The sequence below is a fragment of the Dermochelys coriacea genome, chromosome 22 (assembly GCF_009764565.3).
Source record: "Dermochelys coriacea isolate rDerCor1 chromosome 22, rDerCor1.pri.v4, whole genome shotgun sequence".
NCBI lineage: Eukaryota > Metazoa > Chordata > Testudines > Dermochelyidae > Dermochelys > Dermochelys coriacea.
Window position 1 is genome coordinate 15077328 of NC_050089.1, and position 12017 is coordinate 15089344.

The 12017-nt window shown below is 48.3% G+C and overlaps 1 pseudogene; it reads right to left on the minus strand.

Annotated features, from left to right (window-relative positions):
* Positions 1-3920: 3920 nt before the first annotated feature.
* Positions 3921-11800, minus strand: LOC119846665 (annotated as a pseudogene).
* Between the last annotated feature and the right edge of the window lie 217 nt (positions 11801-12017).

The window sequence follows — 12017 nt, forward strand, 5'->3', positions numbered from 1 at the left end:
GGCCCTTTGGCGGCTTCTGAAGGGGAAGCGCTTTGCACCCGCCCCGGGGTTACTCACGCTTTGCACCGGACACTGCTGCACCCCCCCCCCCCCGCCCGCGGGGGCGGCCTCTCCCGGGAGATCTGCTTGGGAAATGCGTCTGAGTGACCTTCCAGACAACCTCCACTTGTCCATTTCTCACTTTTTTTAGAAAAAGCAAAAACCAGGGGGGAATAAACGGGTTTCAAGGGTCTTTGGCTTTCCCATAAAAAGCTTCCACTTTTAATCACAAGTGTTGGATTTTTCTTTTTGGGGGGAGAAAAGCTTGTAGCAAAACTTCCAACCAGCTACAGTGGGGCAGTTCCCCCATTGCTTCTGAGTTGGATTTAAAATCCCTCACAGCTGGCTTGGCTAACCTCCCTGACAACACTATCCCCCTGGTTCTCCAGCAAGTGTCAGGGAAGCCCTGTTCTGAGACCTCAAACTGTAGAGCCCTGATACTCCAACTGCAGCTTGGAAGCTGCGAGTAGCTCTTTAATTTGTCTCTTGCAGCTCTTTGCAGCACATATTAAAACACTGATTTAATTAACGGCTCAGGATGCTTTCCCTATATTGGCACAAAGCCATTGATGTGGCTGTGAACATAGAAAAACTAAAGCTTTCCCATGTTGTACTGTTTAAATATGGAACTATGGTAAATGAAACAATTAATTCACACTCCTGGGGCTTTTTGGCAATGATTGCTAATTTGGCTCTTGAGCCACTTTGGTCTGAGTATTGCTGCTCTAGAGCTAAACGTTTGAGGCTATTTGTATACCTTAAAAGTGAAGGATGCAGGATTCTGTGCAGGTAACCTTTACGTGCTATTTGACCTCGGCCTCTCACAGGGAGAGCAGAGCCATGGGCTGATGGGACCCAGAGCAGTGTAGCTTTAGGGACTTGTCAAGTAGTAGTAGATTGTTGAGCACAGAGTATGGGCCTGCAAGGCCATCAGGATGGGTGGCTGCTGGCTCCAGTAAATGGACCTTCCCAAAAGAGTCAGACTTAACTACACCTAGTTAAGAGGCCTCAGGGTTGAACTATCTCTGTTTGGTAGTAAAATCAGATCTACTGCAAATATCTACACAGCTGCAGAGCCCTCTAACAAAGTGATCTTCTAGGGTAATCACTAACTGTTCTCCCTCTCCCACCAGGTCTGGTGTTCCTGACTTACCTAAAATTGTCTGCTCTTCAGAGGAGGAACATTGTGTGGTTTATCCCCCACCCTTGCTGCAACACACAAACACCCACAAGGTAGGGGGTTGGGTGCTGCATAAATGAATGTGTACCCACTTTTTTGATTTCTGGGGCAGAGTGGACTGCTTTTTTTGTAGGTGGCTAAGCCTGTACTGTGATTTTTCCTTTCTGCTTGCACAAAGCCACCAGCATCTGAGGAAACTATACTGCTAACCTCTAAACTGAAATGTCTACCTGCCCTGTGCTTATCAACACAGCTGCAGAGAAAGATGCCCAAAGTTGGCTCAATTAGGATTCAGGGTGGCAAGCTGCAAGAGGCCTGCACCTAAGTAATCCAAAACTATGACCACTTGGAGCTAAGGCCCATGTGAACTGCTAGCACTGGTCCTCTCTGCAGAACATACTGTAAAGGAGACTAGGCCCTGCACCTTATTGTAAAAGGTAGAAATATAGCTAACATTCACCCTTCTCCAGACTAACTTCTCTATGGGAGGTAGAGTAGGGCTGCTAGCATGTTTGCTGAAGAAAAGATTGCATTATAACCTGCTGCTGTCCTCATCTGCTCACACACAAAACAGGAGATAATCTATCAACCAGTTAATTGGTTCCTTTCTTCCTCTCCCATAACTAGAGTTGAGGTGTTGCTTGCAGTAATAATGAGCCCTTCTAAGCCTGGATGCAAAAGCACCTGGTCTTTTAAAGTAGTGAGACCTACAAAGTCTTTAATCTGCATTTTATCTGCTTTCCCCCCTACAGTTCTATCAGCAAAGCAATAATATGCAGCTGGTGGGAGTATATTTTTCAGGTGGAGTAGGAGATAACTGGGGAATTAGCTAAAGAGATACAGCTGACCACTGGCTAAATTCTTCAGATTGTAGCTGTATCTCAGACTGGAAATTCTTTTCATGCAGACTTCAGTACAATTAAATACTAAAAGCAGCTCAGAGTAAACCTGGGATCAGTGAGTGGTAAACGGGGTTCTTTTTGGCTGATTGCATAATATTTGAGATATGTTTAGCAATCTCTCATTTTATGGAACAGCAAAGGAAAACAGACTAACCCACTTTCCATTCTCTGTTATGCAACTGCAGAGAACTCTCATGAGAACAGCTGTCAGTTTCCCTCCTCTGCATTTGCAATGGATGCAGGAGATGTATTGAGTTAATCTGAACATCTGCCTGTGACCCTGCTGCATTTACCAGACTGTGTGCAGAGATGCCAAGTATCTCAGATAGTGCAAGCAGTAGCAGGCAAGCCCAGCTGCTTTGCCTTCCCCAACAGTTTGGAGGGGGAAATCACTAGTCTTAATGCTGCAGTCAGCCATCTTTCTCACAAGATTTTATCAGCAGGTATCTATATTCTCTCTCCTGAACTTTCATTAAATAACTGGTAGGAGATAATCTCTCATCACTGTATTTTAGCATTATGATCACCCCCAGCTGAAGAATGCAGTCTACAGGCCTAGATGCAAAGAAATAGTGAGTTTCTTGTGGACAAATTTGGGCATCTGATGGCCTTCAGTGCTGGCTTTATACATTTTGCCTGAATAGCTGGTGGTGGTTAAAGATGATGAAAAATATAACCTCATTTCCATTGATCGTATAAGATCAAGTCCCTGCAGAAGCTAGTGGCAGATGAAAGGAGCAATACAGATGAATTTGCTCCTTTTTAATTTACTGGAAGGGGAAAATCCTGTTGCTATGAATAGATGGAGGGAAATGCTAGAAGATGCTTCCAATTGATCTTTGAGTTTGGGAATTGGGGTTGCACACAAGCAAATTTGCAATGCTGGTGAAAGGTGTCAGATTGTAGTGCTGGAGCCTAACAGGTTCTGGTTATTCCTAGAATGCTGTACCATGCATAGCAGCTACAGAAGTGCTTCTCTCCCCCACAACAAAGCCTTGCAGGCATGCCCTGTCTTTGCCCCAGCCTGCTTACCCTTAAGCATGGAGTGAGAGATCAAGGGCCAGATCCTCCAAGGTATTTACACACCTAACTCCTCTTACTTTCAGGGGGAGTTAGGTGCCTAATACTATCAAGGACCTGGGCTCAGATCTGAAACAATAGCCAACTGATAAAAGGCTCCTGTTCCCATTCTCAGCTGACTGAGCAGACATCCATGCACAGTACTAACACCCAGAAAACACTACTCTATGGGTTTGAGATTTTAATCACCTGCTGAATTTTTTGTTTTTCCATGACCTTATTACAAAAAGAAAAGGAGTACTTGTGGCACCTTAGAGACTAACAAATTTACTCTGAAACCTTATTACAAAAGACATTGCAAAAATAATTCCACCTAGCTGCAGCTAGACCTTGAGAGGCAGGATATGTTCAGAGGTTAGGGACAGCTGTCAGAGGATGCAGGGCGAGGGATACACCATACAGAGAGTTCCATATGGCACTGTCAGTATGAGACACTTCCATGTGAGTGCCCGAGCTCCTGTCACACTGTGTTAGGGGAAGCACCAGCTCCGGGTACCTACAGTACATGAAGGACACGGCAGGAGAACGTGTTCAACCAAAAGGGCTGCATAAACCCGAAAGTGACTGATGTGGGCATAACAGGAATCGGAGAATATGGAGAGGGGTTCCCTGTCCCCCTCCAAGCAGCACTCCCTGGGATGACTGAAGGTGGGATTGTTAATTCTTGTCCTGTGACCTACACAGTGGGGCGCTCTGTCACTCTCTGCTAGATATGTGCTGTCTGCTACAGCCTGTGAGCTAGCAGAGCTGGTCATTTAGCAAGGCCGTAGAGGCTCCTGCTTTTAGATCTAGAGGTCTCAAGTTAGATCGCTGCTGCTTGACATAGCCTGGGGCATCACCTTACATTCACAGGAAAGGTGACATTTCCTCCACCATAACAGTCAATAGCTGATGAGCCTCCTGGCTGTGTGGCCCAAGCCCTTGTTCCACATTTCCCTGGTACCTTACCCCAGCCTCGAATAGGGAGCTACAGGAGTCTCTAACCCCACTGCCTCCTCCATAGGAAGGTAGCATCAACTGCCCATATTGGAGAGAGAGCACAATGGCTCCACCACAGAGCTCACTGCTGAAGACTTCAATGCACGTTCAGGTTGGCCGGAGAGCAGGAGTGCACATTTCCCCCTACCCCTCCCTGCACTTGCATCAGGGACATCTCAGGTTGCAATGCAGTGGCATGCCTCCTTGGGGCAGACAAGTGACTGCACTGAGGTGTCTCCTGTCACTATGTGTTGGGGAGGAGCTCAGACACTGATCTGGTTCTGGAACTCAACACTTGTTTCCTCCTCTGATGTTGGGGATGCCCAGCCTAGCCAGGGTTTCCTCACTAGGACCCTCATCCTGCAGAACATCATTCAGCTCATCTGAGAAGCAGGATGTACCAGGTGATCGCAGTACAAGCTCAGGGTGGATTGGTCCTGATGTTCAATCTCCTTCAGTTCGTACATCTCCTTGGCGCTGGCTGCTAGGGTCTGCACCTCAAATGTCTTCTCAAACCTGCTGTAGTCTACTCAAAAGGCTCCTTTCTGCAGGGTCATGCAGGGCTTGAACCGGTATCCCCAAGGGAACTTGTCCTCCGACATGTCAAGCCCGGATCTCTTACACATTCCTGCAGTGAGAAAGAAGCACATGCAGTCAGGACTGTTAATTGGGCAGGTTGTATTGCAAAAAGCGACACAGAATGGATATATAATCCCTCATGCTTCATGGGCAGAAGACAACTGCTGACTAATGGGGTCAGGAGGAAACTTTGCCTGGGGACAGGTTATCCCATAGCTGCATGGTTTCTTGTACCTTCCTCTGAGCCAGCTGGTACTGATGAGTGTTAGACACAGGATATGGAACTAGGTTAAACCCTGGGACTGAATGACCTGGCAATTCCCATGGGTCTGTTCAGCCTCTGAAAGGTAAGTCTCCTGTGCTGAATGGGTATTTGTGCAGTTAGTGAGGCACATGAAATGGATATTTAGGTTCAGACAAGCACAACTGTGGGGGCCAGATAAATACCCGTATTATAAAGGAGCAGACAGTGCTAATCTGTGCACCAAAACCAGGACATTTAAACCAGATTGGTAAATATACAAGAAGAAACCAATCCTGTGCTGGCTCCCCGGGCTATGGACTAGATGGAACCAAATATGTCTGCTGTCTCTGTGATTCTAGGCTAGCGGGGCTCTCTTCTCAGACCGAAGTTTGACCTGTCCTAGGATTGCTGTCAGACTCATGTAGATTGACAGTAGCTATTTAGTTTTTCATATACATGTTTGTCTCCCCAATGCTTCGCTATGAAACTAGGCTAGAAAGAACTATCTGGAGGATAGACTTTAGGGAACAATCGTGTACTGGTAGGGACTAGATCAGTTACACACTGGGAGGAGCTTTTGGGAATGCCTGATCAATATTGTGTCACCAGATTGCAAGGGGTGATTTTCTTGCCCTGATAGAGGTAGCAAGAGAATAGTTCTGCAAATGGTTCTATTGTCCCTGCTAGAGAAGATTCATCCCTGGGCCTCAAAACAATGTTTGTGAAGCGCTAATATTTTTGTCTTTAGAATGGGCCAGACTGCTTTATAAGGCAGCAAGTTTTCCCATACTTTCCCTCTGGGGGAGGAGACACTCAGGTCCCTCTGCCGCCCCATCCCCACCATGAACAAGTTTGAACACTAATAGGAACTGGCAGCTCGTGTTTTTAAATCACCATTTTTCTGACTCTAAGAAAGCCCAAGAGCTAGAGACCAGCAGAGGGAGCCCAAATCAGCAGACAATCTATTTGGAAGCGATGAAGGATAGTACAGCGAGGGAGCAGGGTGGCAGAGTGAGACTGAGAAAGGGTGTGTGCTCCATGAGAAGTGTGTGTAGGGGAGAGAGTGAGTGAGAGTGGGAAGAGGTAGAGAACTGATAAAGAACAACAACAAAAAGCAAGGGTTTTTAAAAGGGATGGGGGAAGAAGCAGCTTAAAACATTGACATGAAAATTTCATATCAAGTAGCTGGGCACCATAACATCAAATCATCCATCCACACACCTGTAATTAACACAGTTCCAATGTCACCAACCCCAAGCATTCAAAAATCACAAGTCAGCCCCCCTCCCCCCAAAAAGAAAAAGAACATGAGATGGGCTTAAAAATAAAGAGATTTTTAAAAATAACCAATTTCTGGTTTGTTCAAGTTGTCTTCTGGTTTGGAATCTCTAGGGTGCACAATTTCAAGCTTTTCTCCACAACTGTGAGGGCTAAAAAGTGAGTACTTATACCAACAAAAGCTGAGATTCTCATGATTCCAGTCTGGAGCTTTAAGAATGGTCTTCCCACCCTTCGCCCACAAAATCATGAGAGTTAGGAGGATATTTTTTTCCTCCAACAGCTTCCCACCATTTTTAAGTGAATGTCATGCTAGTGAAAAGGGCCAGACCCACCCATCTGGGTCCTTTGGGAATCCGCAGGCTTCCTCCATGTCAGCTCAACACTGGGCTACAGTTCCGAGCTGGAGGGACCTCTCATTAAATGGGTAGAAGGGCCCATTCAGTCCACAGCATTTTTGCTGAGACTGCTAGCACGGAGGTCAATCAGTACCAGCTGCAGTGATGGTTTCTGCAAGGAAGCTCTCTCTCCACTGATAAATGGACTGCACCACCCCTGGGTTACCTCATGGCTTCCCAGCAGCCCTTCGATGGCAACGACCTTTGGTCACTCCTCACTACCCACCTGTGCCCAAGTCATGCCAGTGACCTCCAGGGGAAAGGTTCAGTACTGGTCCCCATAGCCATCTGGCTGATGAGCATGTTCTGGCTAATTCTGCCAGTGTAGCATCCTGAAAAGACGCCACGGGTTGGCTGGGCCATGGATTGTGAACTCCCTTCTCATCCCTTCCAGTGCTTCCCAGTCAGGGCTGAGGGATGTTGCACCAGCAGCCAACTGGGAGCCAACATAGTAAGTGGGGCTCAGAGTAGGGTTACCTAACAGGCTGCTGAACTGTATAGATATACTGTATATACTGTATACAACTGGCTGCAGCTGTATAGATAGTAGCAACGGAGGCAATTTTCTTGCTAAAACTGTAGCAGTAGGGCTGCATGAAATTTTTTGACCGAAATGTTTTTTTCAGTTTGGAAAAAATGGTTGATTTGGTGAAACAAATGTTTTGTGGATTCGCACCTGTTTCGCCAAATTGTTCGTTCTGAAAATAACCCCAAAAAAGCATTCAGGGGAAAAAAAATCAAAGTTTGGTTTTGACATTTTCAAAATGAAACATTTCACAGTTTTTCATTTTAAAGGAAATTTCAAACCAAAAAGTTGCTCTGAATTTATTTTTGTTAAAAAAAATTCAAACATTTAAAAATGCTCAAAATCAAACAGACATTTACTTGTGGGTCAAATGAAACATTTTGTTTGACCTGAAATGATTTTTTTTAACTTTTTGAATCATTGAAAATTTTTTAAATGTTAATTTTTGGTCTGACCTGAAATGATTTGTTTCAGCTTTTCAAAACTGCCAGCGAACCAAAATATCTGGTTTTTGCCCAGCGCCACCTAGAAGGGGAATGGGCATTTCCTGCAGTACCACCTAGAGCTGCAGTGTCTCTCTTCAGGACAGGCTGGATCCTAACTACTCTTTTCCTTCTTCCCCGGGATGGTGCCAAGCCTTTGTGTAATGAGTAGGATCCAAGTCTGCCCACCCGCCCTGTGTAGGCGGGAGAAGCAGTTAGTGCCAGCGGCTGCCTGAGTGGTTGGTTTTGGACGTCTTTCAAACAAACAAAATCCACGAGTCAGCTCACTGTGTTAAGTAACTGATTAGGGGAACACAGGGATTGAGATAACCAAGCCAAGTTCATGTCATGCAGCATCCCACCTCACTGCAGCAGGGGGACAGACGGTCTGGGCTGGTACCCCACCCTCCACCTTGGTACAACAGATGAAGAGACCAACGAGTGTGGGGTCTAATCTGTTGAACTAGGTCAGGTGACTGGGCCATTTAGTCTGATATGGCACCTCCTGTTGTAGCAGATCACACTGTCAGGTCTTCTAGCCCCCTGCCCCACCAGCTGTCTCTCTGAGCAAGACATCAATGTCCCGCTGCCCTGGATCAGAGCAACGGGTTAATAATACTTATCACCTCCCAGCTTTCCATCTTCAAAGCACTTTACAGACCCTACTGACATCACCTCCCTCCCCAACCCAGCCTGGGAGGCAAGGAAGGCTCATTGTCTCGATGGGGGAGTTGAGGAGGAGAGAGTCAGACTTGCTTGAGGACGCACAGGGAGGGAGTATTAGAACTGAGTGTCCTGCCAGTACTGTACCCTGACTACTGATAGTTTGGGAAAGGAAGGAAACCCAATCACAGCGCCCCTGGGTCTAGTAGTATGGAGCAGCCCCTGAGCTAGGGAAGGATAACACCTTCCCAAACCCACCTGGGGTCTGCCTACCCTCCTCGGAGCACCCACCTATGGCTTCCACTATGCCCTCCAGGATAACGATGATCTCAAACTGCTCCCTCTTCAGTGACTCTGCTGTCATTTCCCAGAAGGGGCTGTGGTCATTGATGACATGGCAGATGATCTGCAGCTCCACCAAGAAGAGCCTGTCCTCCCCTGTGTCATAGCCCAGGTTCAGCTCCAACTGTTCCAAGGGGATGAACTCCCCTTCCTCGGTTTGTCTGGATTTGATCAGTTTGGCCCTTATTTTTGCATCCATCATGTGGCTGTCCCGGAGGTCCCCAATGCGGAACATCAGGCAGAGTTTCTCATCCCGGTGGGAGACAATGCACCTTGTCTTGCTGAATATTAAGGTCTGGGCATGCTTCTTGGGCCTGGAGATCTTGACGAACATGCATCCCACCATGAGGGCATCTATCATGGACCCAACGATGGACTGGGCCATCAGCAAAATGATGTCCTCGGTGCAATCGGCTATCACAATCCGGGAGCCATAACCAATGGTCCTTTGACTTTCCACGGAGAAAAGTAAGGCAGATATGAAATTGTCCACATTCTCGATGCAAGGCTTCCACTCCGGGTCTCCTATGTGGTTGATGTCGTCCCTGATCCAGGCATCAAAGAAGTAGATGATGCCAAAGATCACCAAGGTGACGATGTAGCACATCATGAAGACAAAGAGGAACCAGCGGTACTTGAGGTCCACAATGGTGGTGAAAATGTCTGACAGGAATCTCTTCTTTTCCTGGATGCGGCCCAGATTCACCTGGCACTTGAACTGCCGATCGTTGTCGATGAGTTTGCAGCGCCGGTTCTGAGGTTTATCTGAGGGGGTCACGGAGACGATGCTCCGGGCGGGTGTTTTTTTCCGTGCTGAGTTGGGGATGTTGGGCACATTGAGGGCATGTCGTGGGTACCACTGGGTATTGATGTCCCGGACGGGAGGCAGGGGATCATTGTGCAATGCCCGGCGGTACTTGGGAAGATCTTCAGTGTTGATAGAGATGATGGGCTGGTGCTTCACGGGTACCATCGTCCCTGTGCTGCTCTGCTCCACCATACGGAGTCTCCTCTGAAGGACTGATCTGTCATCGGGGATGTTTGAGCCACAGGAGTGGGGGACAAAGTTTGACATCAGGGCATTTTTCTTTTCAGCCGCAGGGTCTGTTTGCTGTTGGCTGTCTTCTGATAGGCCCATGGGGATGACCATCATTTCAGGCTGCAAGGGGAAAAGAACCAATCAAGAGAAATGCGCCTGTTTTCCCTCCCATCCGTTGTCTGGTCTATTTAAACCTTAAGCACTTCATGTGTATGGTACAGCACAATGGGGCCCCAATCACAGCTGAGCAACTAGGTGCTACCTTAACACACATAATAATGAATACTGATACAGACTCAGTCCCCAGCCCTCGCTATGACAGAGTTAAATAAAAGCCTCATCTCTTTGATAAAGCCTTTCCCAGCCCAGTAGCAGCATCTGTGCAGGAACAACCAATTACTAAGGAGACTAGAGGGATGGGAAGTAGGAAGCAAGAGGTAAAGAAGGAAGGAGGGAAAACTGCAAGAATTTTGCTATGTCGAGCAAACTCATTGCAGCTGCATCTTTAATACTTGTACAACACTTAGATATCTCTTAGCCCAGGGGTGGCCAACCTGAGCCTGAGAAGGAGCCAGAATTTACCATTGGACATTGCCAAAGAGCCACAGTAATACATCAGCAGCCCCCCATCAGCTCCCAGCCCCTCCTGCCCACTGGCAGCCCCGCCGATCAGCATCTCCCGCTCCCTCCCCACACCTCCCGATCACCCGTTTCGTGGCATGCAGGAGGCTCTGGGCTGGGTGGGGAAGGAGCGAGGGCATAGCAAGGGGTGGAGTGGGGGCAGGGCCTGAGCAGTGAACACCCCCCAGCACATTGGAAAGTTGGCACCTGTAGCTCCAGCCCCAGAGTCGGTGCCTATACAAGGAGCCACATATTAACTTCTGAAGAGCCGCATGTGGCTCCGGAGCCACAGGTTGGCCACCCCTGTCTTAGCCAATATATATATGTTCAGGGTAGCATATGCCACATGAATGATTATTATGCAATATACATTAGATAGCTACATTAGATAGATTTAAGAGCTGGGAAGTTACGTTAACTGAAATGGAGCCCCCCGCTTAGGAGCAACATGGTGGCTGTTTTCCAGCTGCCCAGAAGCACAGGACAGGAAGTGCAGAAGAAGTATCCACTGCAATGGGATGGAGGTTGGGGGTAAAGCAAGCGAGGCAGAATGGAATCACCCATGATTGGGGCTAACACACCCCTCAGCTGTGTCAAGAACCTCTCACATAAAGGAGCTGGGGAGAACATTGTCCCCAACTGGTCTGGGCTGTCCCATTGTCTACCTTCCTAACTACATGGGTACAAGAGTGATCAGGACTCAGCAGGATTGTTGTGGGCGATGGGGTGGGGTGGGATTTCTTCATCGCTTGCATCAGGCAGGGCTGCATGTCAAATGGAGGTGCCCAGCCTCAATGTGTCCTTTAATGATGGGAGCAACCTTACCTTCTGAGGGAAGGCGCCATATCTGCTGGTGTCCGTCGGGGGCTGGGGCAGTCAGTAGGCAAGCATGTGCTTAGCGGTAGGAGTCTGCATGGGGGGGATGGAGTTCCTCCGGCTCCGAGGCTCCTCGTACTTCAGCCAGCAACCACCGATGTTGTTGCGGACACAGAGCCCGTTATCCGGCTGCAGCTCCATGCTGCTGCTGGCGATGGGCAGCACCATGGCTGATCGGGGGCCAGGGCACTACCCCAGGGCTTAGCACCTTCTCCGGTGGGGAATCCTGCCATGTAAGAACACAGAGATGGGGGTTATTTTAACCAGCAAGTGGACAAGTTCAGTACCAAAAGCCAGCTCACTGTCAGTGAGGCTGGGGTCCTCATTCCAGACAGTCGTACATGCACCCCATTCAGATTCAGGGTAGAGGGGAGCCAGCCTGGCTTGGTAGAGCCCAGGTGCTCACCTTGGAGCATGGCTTAGGGCTGCAGACACACCTGTGTCCCGCTGACCGGAGCTGGGTGCACTGAGGGGATATAACAAAGGCTGTCCTCGGTCCCATGAGGCAACCTGCTCTCAAACAGACAGACTGACTCCAGAGAAGCCCCTGAACTTGCAGAGGCTGCATAATGTCTGAACCCAGCATTCCAGAGCTGGGGGGGGGGGGAAGTTCAGCTGATCTGTCTATCTCTAGCTCGCTGCTTCTGTTGCCCTTGTCACTGCAATATCAAAGTGCCTCACAGATATCAATGGGTTTCTCCTGGCATCGCCCCCCTGCAAGAGAGGGAAGGATCATTATCCCCATTTTGCAGATGTGGAACTGAGGCTCAGAGAGAATAAGTGACTTGCC